At 45.5% G+C, this 12,010-nt stretch overlaps 1 protein-coding gene and 1 pseudogene across 4 annotated transcripts in view; one reads left to right on the plus strand and one right to left on the minus strand.

Annotated features, from left to right (window-relative positions):
• Positions 1 to 12,010, minus strand: part of ST6GALNAC6 (ST6 N-acetylgalactosaminide alpha-2,6-sialyltransferase 6) — a 51,675-nt gene that overhangs the window by 14,117 nt on the left and 25,548 nt on the right. The window contains exon 1 of one of the 4 annotated variants that reach the window (XM_040404973.1): positions 7,772 to 7,912. The exons of the other annotated variants lie outside the window; for them this stretch is intronic. The gene's annotated coding sequence lies outside the window, so the exon portion shown is untranslated. Of the gene's footprint in view, positions 1 to 7,771; positions 7,913 to 12,010 lie in introns of those variants that run through there. 4 annotated transcript variants of the gene reach the window in all.
• LOC120978306 lies at positions 8,406 to 8,504 on the plus strand (annotated as a pseudogene).

Raw genomic sequence — 12,010 nt, forward strand, 5'->3', positions numbered from 1 at the left:
TCTGTAACCCATTGCAGGTTAGCGGGACACAAATCCCATGTGGACATCGCCTTAATAATATGCACCCTTGAAAAAAAAGTCTAATCTAAGTCGTATAGATTATTATATATAAAATAATTTTCTAAAATCATTCGCTAGGTGCACACCCCAATGAAATGTGCCTCTTGTACCCCGAAACCCCTCCGGCACAGGGAAGGTACTCTCACTTACCCTTCCCTACCCCATTTCTGCAATGCAGTGATCTGTTCCCACCTCATTATAACACTTTTCTTATTGTATCGCTAGAGCCCCATACTGGGTTAGCAGAAGCTGAAAGTGTTTCTATGGTAACAGAATCGGAGGGTTTGAAAGTCTGCACCCCCTCCTCCTCTCCTGAAGTAGACGAGAGGGAACGGTGAGGGTGGGAGAGCAATGGAAATGAAGCAAGTAGAAGAGGGGAGTGAGATGCTGAGGGTGTAGTTTATATAATTCAGAGTGGTGTCTAATGATTCAGAGATGAGAGGATTTCGGGGGGGAAGGGGGGGGGGCGGCTTGTTTTTGTAGAAGTAACGAGCATGCAAATCAACATCAGAGGTAAGAGAATACTAAGCGGAGGTAAATCAGCACCTTCTCTTCTGACAACCTGACAAAAACTCATTTTATTTTGCAGCCCTACTAAATGGGGTTAATGTAATGCTGCACAATTGAGGACAGGGTTATAGAGTCAAACCCAGTTTCTCGACTGTGTACAGTCATTCTCGGCACCAATGTTACCTACTGCATAGCTGCAAATAACATCCATGGCGGCCGTTTTAATTCATGCGCTGCAAATATAGTAAACGTCCGATAATATGGCATCTTACAGTCCGAAAATTCTCTCAATCTCACCCTCGTGTAGGGTACAGAACTGAAAATGAACCAGAAAACCAGCAATGGCTGCCTTTTTTGGAGGACAATGGCAAGGCATCATTCACACTGCCATGTTACAGATCCGTCCCACACAGGTCGGTAATACTTTGCCCATGGGCGGCTTTTGGCCTTATGGTAATGTACTGTTTCATTATGTTCCGAATTATGGTGAGACCTCGCTTTAAGAAGACAATGTCCCCATCTAGAGCTGATTTCCTGGGAGAAATTTTAAAGGGGGTTTTCAGTACTGTAATATTGATGGCCTATCCTCAGGATAGACCATCACAATCTGATCGGCACCTCAGCTAATGGGCTTTTCCAAAGCAGCTCCAGCTCTGGAACTACACGGCTCCATCCATGGTGTAGTGCATGGAGCTGGTTACTGCACCGCTGTTCCCCATCAGCTCCGATGGACTATCCTGAAGACCAAGGATCAAGAACCAGAAAACCCCTTACTGATAACATAGAGGTGACAAAGCAAATAGACAAAGGGCAAAGGTTTAAAAGTAATATCAGGAAGTATTACTTTACTGAGAGAGTAGTGGATGCATGGAATAGCCTTCCTGCAGAAGTGGTAGCTGCAAATACAGTGAAGGAGTTTAAGCATGCATGGGATAGGCATAAGGCCATCCTTCATATAAGATAGGGCCAGGGGCTATTCATAGTATTCAGTATATTGGGCAGACTAGATGGGCCAAATGGTTCTTATCTGCCGACATATTCTATGTTTCTAAAGATAGAAATACATTACGTAGAGGACACGGCCACACTCAGCTGCCTCATTTCTTGCCCTTCCTGTACTATATATATTTTTCTTATTTTCCTCCTCTAAAGCCTAGGTGCTTTTTATTATCAGGTGTGTCTTATAAAGTAAAAAATACAATATCTACCGTATACACCATATTTTACGCTTTATAAGACATACCTGATAATAAAAAATAAAAAAAATTCATCAGATCTGGGATCAGACCTCCATATCAGACCGCAGATAAGACCACAATATCAGACCCCACATCAGAACACCATATCAGAATATCAGTCCTCAGATTAGACCACCATATCAGATCTCAGATCAGACCACCATATCAGATCTCAGATCAGACCCCCATATCAGACCTCAGATCAGATCCCCATATCAGACACCCATCAGATCTCAGATCGCACCCCCATCAGAGCTTAGATCAAACCCTCATGTCAGAACCCCATCAGAGATAATATAAATAAATGAACTTACCTTTCCTGCTCTGCTGCCCCTCGCCGTCTCTCCTGCACGTACCGCTCCCTGGTGTTCTCCAGGTCGGTGGAGGAAGACTAGGGAACGGTGAGTACAGCTAGCACTATCAGCAGTAGTCACAGGTCCCCACGCCTCCTGCATAATAGTGAGAGTGCCTCTATCATGGTAGTGCTGGCTAGTATTCGCTTTATAAGACTCAATGCTATTTCCCCCCACTTTTGGGGCGAAAAGTGCGTCTTATAAAGCAAAAAATATGGTGTATATTTATCCAGATTCCAACAATATACCATCTATTAGATCCACATTTCTGTCCAACACACATCCAATACCTATTAGTACATGTACAAACAGAGACTCATACATAAAGAGCAATATATATATATATATATATATATATACACATACATCCATAAACACACCGTCCACAGAATCCACAGACCTACAGGTAAATGGGATGCCAGTACAGGCTGCTAATATCAAAGATTTATCAAAACTGGTGCAAATGGAAACTGGCTTAGTTGTCCATATAGTAATCAATCAGATTCCACCTTTCACTTATCAGAGAAATTTATCTTTGGAAAATTAAAGGACTGATCTGATGGGTTGCTATGGGCAGTTTTCCTTTCCACCAATCTCGATAAATCCCCCTAAGAAAGTCTACTGGGCAATTATATTTATATACATACCCAGAGAGCGTCCACGTCAGATAACCTGATCCTGGGGTAAGTGATCTTCACCCAAGGTTGGCAGGAAATAGAGCGAGCCCTCAGGCTTCACACAGACTAGATCTTCCTCTGTCTCAGCCCCTACCATGGAATCCACCCTATGGCATACATTTCTAGAGAACTTTGTCCATCTGCTTCCTTCTAGCTTTACATAGTTAAATAGTTGATACGGTTTAAGACCTGTCCTTCAAGTTCAACCAAGGAATGGGGTGGGGACCGAATCCCAAACTGAATTTTTCCTAAGCCTTATGACTTGCTCCAAGCCTAGAAATCATCTATGAATATATGATTACCCTTCACCTGGGGAAAAAGAGAAATGAGTGTGGTCAGACATCTCTGTATACAGTGTACAGGGGGGGTCACACATCTGTATATACAATGTATAGGGGGGGGGTCACACATCTGTATATACAGTATATAGGGGGTCTCACATCTCTGTATACAGGGGGTCACACATCACTGTATACATTGTAGAGGGGTCACAGATCTCTATGTACAGTGGGGGGGGGGGGGCACAAATCAGTATTTGCAGTATACAGGGGTCACACATTAACAGTGTACACCGGTACCTTATAAACAGTATATACCGTAGTTGTATGTGTCCTACCTGTACACTGTATATATAGACGCCTCCTTCTCTGTACACTGTGTATAATAATAATATCAGATCTCAGACGGAGCGGAGAAGGTAATCAGATTAAACAAGGGCGGGCCAGAGGGGTGAAAGAGGAGGGGTTTGGTAAGCAAAGCGCAGAGGGGCCTGGGCACCGGCCGCATGAACGCCGCCCCTGGGCACCTTCAGGGCCTAATTACCATATGGTATAAAAGTGGTTTTTGAAGCAAATCGAGAGATGGACTGCAATATGAAAGATACCATAGTGATCTGGGGAAAGTAATGGAGAACCTGATCTAAGTGGTCTGTAATGGTCATATTTGGTGAAAGACTCCCTTTAAGCACTCTTCGGCGTAATCCATCTGGACCTTATTTACCTTCTCTTGGACCATATCTACAGTTAGCCTATTGAGTATATCACTTGATGTACTAACAGCCCCGGCACCACAGATATCAGCTCCTTTCTCTTCTTTCGTATATACAGAGCTAAAAAAAACATTTAATAACTCTGCCTTTTCCTTATCTTCAGTGACTACCCCTCCCCCCCTTCTTTCCCATTATTTAGGGGACCTACCTGCTCGGACCTTGGTTTTTTAGCATTTATAAATTTGAAGAATTTTTTGGGATTTGTTTTGCTCTCTTTTGCCACCTGTTTTGTATTTTTTCTAATTTTATCTCCTTTATACAGATTTTATTAGGCCCTTTGTAAAAACGCTACAGCTGACCCCTCAGATTTGTATTTTTTAAATCCCCTTTTTTTGTCTTTTATTGCCCTTTTTACAGTAGCTGTAAGCCATGGGGGGGGGGTTTAATTTTAGCCGTTTATACTTGTTACCTAAATGAATACATTTTTTAGTGCAATTACTCAATGTGGATTTGAAGCTCTCCCATTTATCCTCAGTATTATTATAGGACAGTAGCTGCTCCCAGTCTATGCCCTGAAATGCTGCCCTCAACCCAGGGAAATTAGCCTTTTTTAAATTCAGTGTCTTTGTTCTGCCTGACAGTTTGCTTCTTATAGTTTTATGGGGAATATAATTATGTTTAAACTATTTTTATTGAACTTTTTCATAAGTCATAAAAGAATAAATGTGCATACAAAAGATCCATGCAAGCATGTTGACTATGTAAATACAAATAGTCTTAACAAAGCATGTTAATAATACAGTTGGCTGAGTAAGACACCGTGTCAATTTATCTGACGAGTACCGTATGTCATCTTGATAACTCAGATGTGTAAGTCACCGGCAGAGAGGAAAAGATAATTAACCGGTGAATAAGAGTAGATAAGAAGAAAGAAAAGTCCAGCTCACCCAATTATCCAAACACCTGCGTGCGCGGAAAAGGCTGGTGAGCCTATATATCCTTGATATGAAACACAATGAAATTCCAGCACTCACGATTTTGGTAGCTAAATTCTTCGTCTTTTATTCGGGCAGTAGACAAATTAGACAGGACATCCACCCACAAGTGTAGCAACTTTTGCAAAAGTTGCTACACTTGTGGGTGGATGTCCTGTCTAATTTGTCTACTGCCCGAATAAAAGACGAAGATTTTAGCTACCAAAATCGTGAGTGCTGGAATTTCATTGTGTTTCATATCATAGATAAGAAGAAAGTAGAGAGGGTAGAGTGGGAGGGTAAGAGGAGAAGGGGTTAAAATAAATAAATTTAAAAAAATATATACCACTTGAAGTTGAATCATGCGTTCGTACCTGGTCTAATAGAGACTATCTGGTATTACACAGGACACACACTTAGTGGCATTGTTCATGGAGCACATGTTTAAATGGGGATGAACAGTAAAGAAGGAAAACAGTAAATAGGAGTTAGAATTGGACCCTGTCTGCTGTAGTTGGAGGACGAGCTAGAATCAAGCCAACAACACAAGGAAAATCTATCAAACATTAGTTTCTTGCTCCTTGTCTTAAACTCCAGTTCTTTAAACTCCACTTATTCACAAGCCCACTTAGTACAGTGTGTCCTTCCGGTCTTTTAGCAAGAAGATATTGTTGGAATCTGGATAGATATTAGGGATCGACCGATTATCGGTTTTACCGATATTATCGGCTGATATTCAGGATTTTGAACGTTATCGGTATCGGCATCTATTTTGCCGATATACCGATAACATATTGGGAACACAGAACGCGCTGCTCTCAGCGCTCTCTGTGTTCCCTCCGCAGTACAGGGGAGAAGGAAGCAGTGTCTCCTCCCCCTGTGCTGCTGCTGCCGCTGCCGCCAATGAGAGAAGATAAGAGAAGGGGCGGGGCTGTGGCCACCGCTCCACCAATGAAGATAAGCCTTTCATTAATTCATATACAGGAGGCGGGAGCTGGCTGCAGAATCACATAGCCGGCTCCCGACCTATATGAGCGGTAGCTGCGGTCCGCGGTAGTTAACCCCTTAGGTGCCGCGGATCGCAGCTACCGCTCATAGATGTCGGGAGCCGGCTATGTGATTCTGCACCCAGCTCCCGCCTCCTGTATATGAATGATTGAGAGACTTATCTTAATTGGTGGTGCAGTGCGCCCCCCCCCCAAGCCCCCCAGTATTAATCATTAGTGGCGCAGTGTGCGCCCCCCACCCCCATCCCAATCCCAATAGTAAAAACATTGATGGCGCAGTGCGCCCCCCCCCCCCCCCAGTATTACTCATTGGTGGCAGTGGCCACAGGATCCCCTCTCTCCTGCTCCTCCGATCGGAGCCCCAGCTGTGTAAGCCTGGGGCTCCAATCGGTTACCATGGCAGCCAGGACGCTATTGAAGCCCTGGCTGCCATGTTCAGCTCCATGCTGCTGTGTGCACAGAGCACAGAGCAGCAGGGACAGTGCGAGCTCCTATTCACCCTGATAGAGATCTGTCAGGGTGAATGGGACAAGGGTTCTAGTCCCTAAGGGGGCTAAAAGTTAGTTAAAAAAAAACAACCAAAAAAAACACAAAAATTTTAAGTATAAATGAAAAAGATTTACAAAAAAAATAATAATACACGTTAACAATAAACATATTAACTTTCAGCAGATTTGTGTAGGAAATTTTTTTTTTTCTCAAAAATGAAAATTCCCAGAATATCGGTATAAATTATCGGCTATCGGCCTGAAAGTTCACAAATTATCAATATCGGTCGATCCCTAATAGATATATACCATATTTTTCTCTTTATAAGACACACTTTTTCCCCAAAAAAGTTGGGGGAAAATAGCAAGCGAATACTAGTAAGCACTTCCATTATGGAGGCACTCACTAGTAGGCAGGAGGTATGGGGAGCGGTGACTGTAATGCCTCCGTATCTGATCAGTGGGTGATTGACACCCGGTACCCCCACCGATCAGCTATTTGTGAAGGCACCGGCATTCCTGTGAGTGCCTTCTCCGTGCTCACCAAGCATAGCGCCGTATATTGGCTGTGCTTGGTATTGCGCTTAGCTCAATTCACTTCAATGGGGCTGAGCTGTGCCTAGGCCATGTCACGGAAGAACGTGAAGTCAGCTGAGAGTAGGCCGCGTAAATACTTTTTCGAACAGCTGATCGGCGGGGGTCCCAGGTGTCGGACCCACACCAATCCGATACTGATGACCTATGAGGATAGGTCATCAGTATTAAAATCTCAGAAAACCCAGCTACTGACCACAGGTACCTGTGGGTTTTATAAGCCTCTCTAGCTAGTTGTGTGTTTGCTACTCTGGATCACTGACTTTTGCCTGTTTCTTTGACATTGCCTCTAATTACTAATTTTGCCTTCTTTGACATGAGCTCCTGGTATTTGACTCGTTGACTAGTGACCTTGCCTTTGCCTACTGACGTTATCTCTGACGTTTTTCTTAGTTTCTCTTGCTGTGTATTTGTATCTTATTTTGTTTCCTGATCTGGTCCTGGTCTTGCCTGTCTGGTTTTTCACCTCTTTCTGTCTTACTACTCTTTTTCCATTTTAGTTTAGGCCTCTGCATTTAGCTAAGAAGGGAATGTCGTCCAATTGTGGGCCGTCATTTAGGAGACTGATCGTGCAAGTCGGTAGGGACAGTGGCGCGGGAGGAGCACAAGGCTGCACTGTCCCCTACCCTTTTATGACACCTTGGGTGCGTCTTATAGTCTCTCTACCACTATGGAAGGGATGAAAAAAATAACTTTTTGTATAGTTAAAAAAAAAATAGGAGATCCATAATAGGGAAAAAGTACCTCATGAAGGTATCATATGGCAGCACACAAAGTGCCTGACAGTAATACAGACCCTTAGGGATTCTGTGGGCTGCCATATTGGATTGTGTGCTTCAGCCTGTAACGACGGTTGCTGACTGCTGATGTTCCCCTACTTACCACCGCAGTCTTGGGCTCCATTTTCGGGAAAGCTCTGTCCTCCTGGCCGCCTCCATCGCTGTCTGCTTCCAGCTGGATTGCGGGGCAGGTAGCTGCGGTTATCTGCTGCTGGTGTCTTCCCATTCACTTCTGCGGTCCTGGGCTCTGTCCTTGCAGGGGTCGTCCTTCCTGTAATCCGCTTCTTGGTTTCTTTCCAGTCCTGAACACAACATGCCTTCCAGCATGTTCCCTCTGCCACCTCGTTAGGGTCCACTCACACGTCCGTATGTGTTTTGCGGATCCGTAAAACATGCACACCGGCAATGTGCGTTCTGCATTTTGAGGACCACAGTGCCGCCACTTTCATAGAAAATGCGGACAAGAATAGGACATGTTCTTTTTTTTTTTGCGGAACGGAAGTGCGGATCCGCAAATGCGGATGCAGACAGCACATTCCGGCCCCATTGAAAATGAATGGGTCCGCACCTGTTCCACAAAATTGCGGAGCGGATGCGGACCAATTTTGCGGACGTGTGAATGGACCCTTAAGGGCAGACACATGTTACTTGCTGTGATTTTAAGGTTTCGCACATGTGACCTTTTTGACCAGTCCCAGCCATATTACACTTCTTTAAGTGGTCCAGCACTCTTCCCAGCCGCTTCTCGGTCTTTTGGCTAAGATCAAGTGTAGTATCTGTTCTTATCAGGTCTTGGTGGTATATTCCGGACTACCATCATGTAGAACAGAACCACACGGCATTCCTAGGGTGTACGCCTTTGGCCATTAGTGCCATATGGTAGGTGACCAATGGACTGCCATATAGAAGGCAGGGGCTAAGATGTGTTTGAAAGTCCGAGGTGTCTCAGGAGTGGTGACCTTGGGGTGCCTTAACTTACTGGGGGTGGAAGCCCACTGAGTGATGGCATATTTGCACACACTTCACTTTCGCACATTATGGGCAACCCCCTGAGGTCTAGCGGGGGGGGGGGGGGGGGTGGCCATTAGATTTCTCCTCCCCCTGCAAAACCCCTTGGGCTCTCCATCCGGGGAGAGTCCAAACCTAGTATTGTTGAGCTCCAGGCCAACATCTGGGGTGGCAGCCTAGGTGGAAGCCAGAGCACAGACCGGCGTACCCTTGGCTTCTGCTAAGGGGTGCCATGGGCGTATTCCCTGCTTCGGCTATGGATTGCCTTTTTGTCCTGGTCCTTTGCAGGTGCCTTCTTGCCTGGAGGGACTGGGAAATGTTTATGGGTGGCCCTTCTCTTACGGAGAGGGCCGGCCTGTGATAGACCTCAACCTAGTGCACGTTTTTTGTGTGGCAATCTGCACGATTTTGTTGCACGGGTGACGAAAGCACGCTCCCGGGGCTAATAAAATAAAAGCCCTCTTCCCAGGTGCAAAGGTTGCTGTTGTAAATGTCTGTGTTACTGCATTTCTGACTGTGATTATTGTATTCTGGACTTTCCTTCCTGTTTGATCATTATTTCCTCTACTGTTCCCGACTCGGATTGCCTGACCTGTACCTGTCCGCCTGCCCTAATCCATTGCTTGTTCAACTTCATCTCTGTTTCATCCTTTGGTCCTGCACTGTTGCTCCTGGTTACAACTCGCCCTGTTGACTACGACTGTACCTTTGGTACCTTGCTCTGGTACCCCCTGGTCCACCTGGACCAGCTGCTTCATGTCCCAATCGACCTCAAGAGGTAGCGACCTGGTGTTCCCCACAGTAAAGTCTGTCCCGACCATCTGGGGTACTGTGAAGAACGAGGGTTCACTTAGACAATGCCCTTAAAGGCGGTTGGTCACGTGGCACAGTGGGTTCACACCCGCTGGTTCATGACAGTATTGCTGTACAGGAACGGATGTATGAGATAAGACTTTCAAATGAATGCCAGGAAATCCTGATGCAGTTCATGCATAATATCACTGCCTGCCTGGATGCCATCTCCGAGGTACTGCAGGGTCACCAGTCGTTGCTCCTCTGAAGTTTCCGTACCTGTGGGCCTGGATTCGAGTGCCACTTGTGTGCAACTTTGTGAAGATCCAAAGACTTGTTGAGGCTCAACTGGCGGTGTTCTGGGAGTGCCTTTCTGACCGAATTAAAAATGAATTCGCTGATCGCGATCATCCGTCCACTCTGAATGACGGCCACAAGAATTGATATGTGATTTAGGGAACCTTCTAAGGTGCTAGTGCGCACCAGAAGACCACTTCGCCTGGCTCCATCTTTTCAGAAGCTGGTTCTTCCTCTGAAGAGCCCATGCAAGTAAAGCATCTCCGAGGAACATCTAGGCTACAGTGCAGAGAACTTGTGTCTGTATTGTGGAGGCAAGGCCACTTTGTGTGTAATTGTCCACAGAAACCAGAAAACGTCAATGTCTAGGATCAGTTGGAGAGGTGGTCCTCTGGTGACTCTCTCTTATGAGGGAGTTACATTGTCTGCTTTCTTGGACTCTTGGTCAGCCGGTAACTTCATTTAGCAAGCTTTAGTTCAATAGTACAGGCTTCCAACTATCTGTCTTAAAAACCTCTGTCAGTGGCTTCCGTAAATGGATTGCCACTTCCTGAAGGGGCCCAACTGTCACGGTCCCTCAGGTTACTGGTGTCAGGAGATCAGAGAGACTGGCTGAGCGTGGAGGAATCTAACTGCCTCCTTGATTTCTCTTTATTCAGTGTTGATAGGGTTAATGACCACTTTCCTTGTCTCAGCTGTTGCTCAGTGGTCATCACTTCTACCTTTATAGTCTGACCCCACCCTTCTGACTATGCGGTAGATTGCTTCATTTGGGTTTGGCTGAGCTGGTGTGAGGTCGTCTCTGGTTTTCCTGTTCTTCTATCTCTACAGAAGTTAAGTGTCGCGTTTGTTTGTATTTGTTATATTCCCTGTTGTTGTATCTGGGCCTGAGACAGAGACTTCCATTCGTCCATCTTGGGAGGAATGGGTTGTCTCTGGTCCTAAACTTATTCTAGGACCTTATAGGTAAATGAGGGCCTAGGTATCCTGCATATGAATATTCCTACCTTCAAGGTCCATTCATATTGATAGATAGTTAGGGCCCGGATTAGGGTTGTCTAGGAGGTGACCTGTTTCTTCCCTAGTTTCCAGGCCCAGTTACTGTTTCCCTTCCCTCCTGTGTTCAGTTTGGAGTTCCCCCCCCACACTGATCGTAACATTATCTACCGCCCCAAAAAAACGCCATTTCGTTCAGGTCAGCGCAGCTATCGATCCTATGTCTGCACTGGTCGAACAGCTGCAGGGACTGTCATTGGAGGTAGCTGACCTCCGTGCGACAGTCTTACGGATTCCGAGACCACAGACGGCTGGTTCCGATGGTGAGTACCAGGCCTGCCCTGAACCTAAGGTTTCCCTCCCAGACAGATTTTCTGTGGGTAGTGACAATTTCATTTGGTTCAGAGAATCGTGTAAGTTGTACTTTAAGCTGCGTCCATACTCTTCTGGGGATGAGTGTCCACATGTGGGTATGATCATTTCTTTGCTTAAGGATGATGCACAGTCTTGGGCTTTTTCTCTGCCGACCGGATCACCATCCCTCCAGTCTGTAGATTCATTTCTTAGAGCCATGGGTCTTATTTATGATGACCCGGATCGGATCTCTCAGGCTGAGACCAAGTTATGTGGTTTACGGCATGTAGAGCTCTCCGCAGAAATCTATTGCTCTGAATTTAGGAGATGGGCTACGGATACGGAGTATCAAGTCCATTACGAATTATAAGAGAAACACCTGTTCTATCAACACTGGAAATTCTTTCTCTCCTGATGACCTAAATAATTTTTTTGCACGATTTGACAAAGACAATGAGCTGCCTATCATCAAATTAGCCCAGCAAGAGGCTCCATCATGTTCCCTGATGCTGAGAGCACATGAGGTAGAATGGGCCTTAAACCACATTAATCCCCACAAAGCAGCTGGCCCTGATGAAGTTCCTGGAAAAGTCCTAAAAAACTGTGCTAAACAGCTGAAAACAGTGTTTACCAGTATGTTTAACAGCTCACTAGAGCAGGCCATTGTCCCCACTTGCCTGAAGTCCTCCACAATTGTCCCAATTCCAAAACAGGCAGGGGTGAAGACCTTAAGTGATTATCGCCCGGTGGCTCTCACTCCTATTGCTATGAAGTGCTTTGAACAACTTGTCCTCAGGCACATGAAGAGCAAGATCTGCACCTCCATGGACCAATACCAGTTTGCTTACAGAGCACATAGGTCGGCTGAGGATGCTGTCTCACTTACCCTTCACAC

This window comes from Bufo bufo, chromosome 8, assembly GCF_905171765.1.
Source record: "Bufo bufo chromosome 8, aBufBuf1.1, whole genome shotgun sequence".
Lineage (NCBI taxonomy): Eukaryota > Metazoa > Chordata > Amphibia > Anura > Bufonidae > Bufo > Bufo bufo.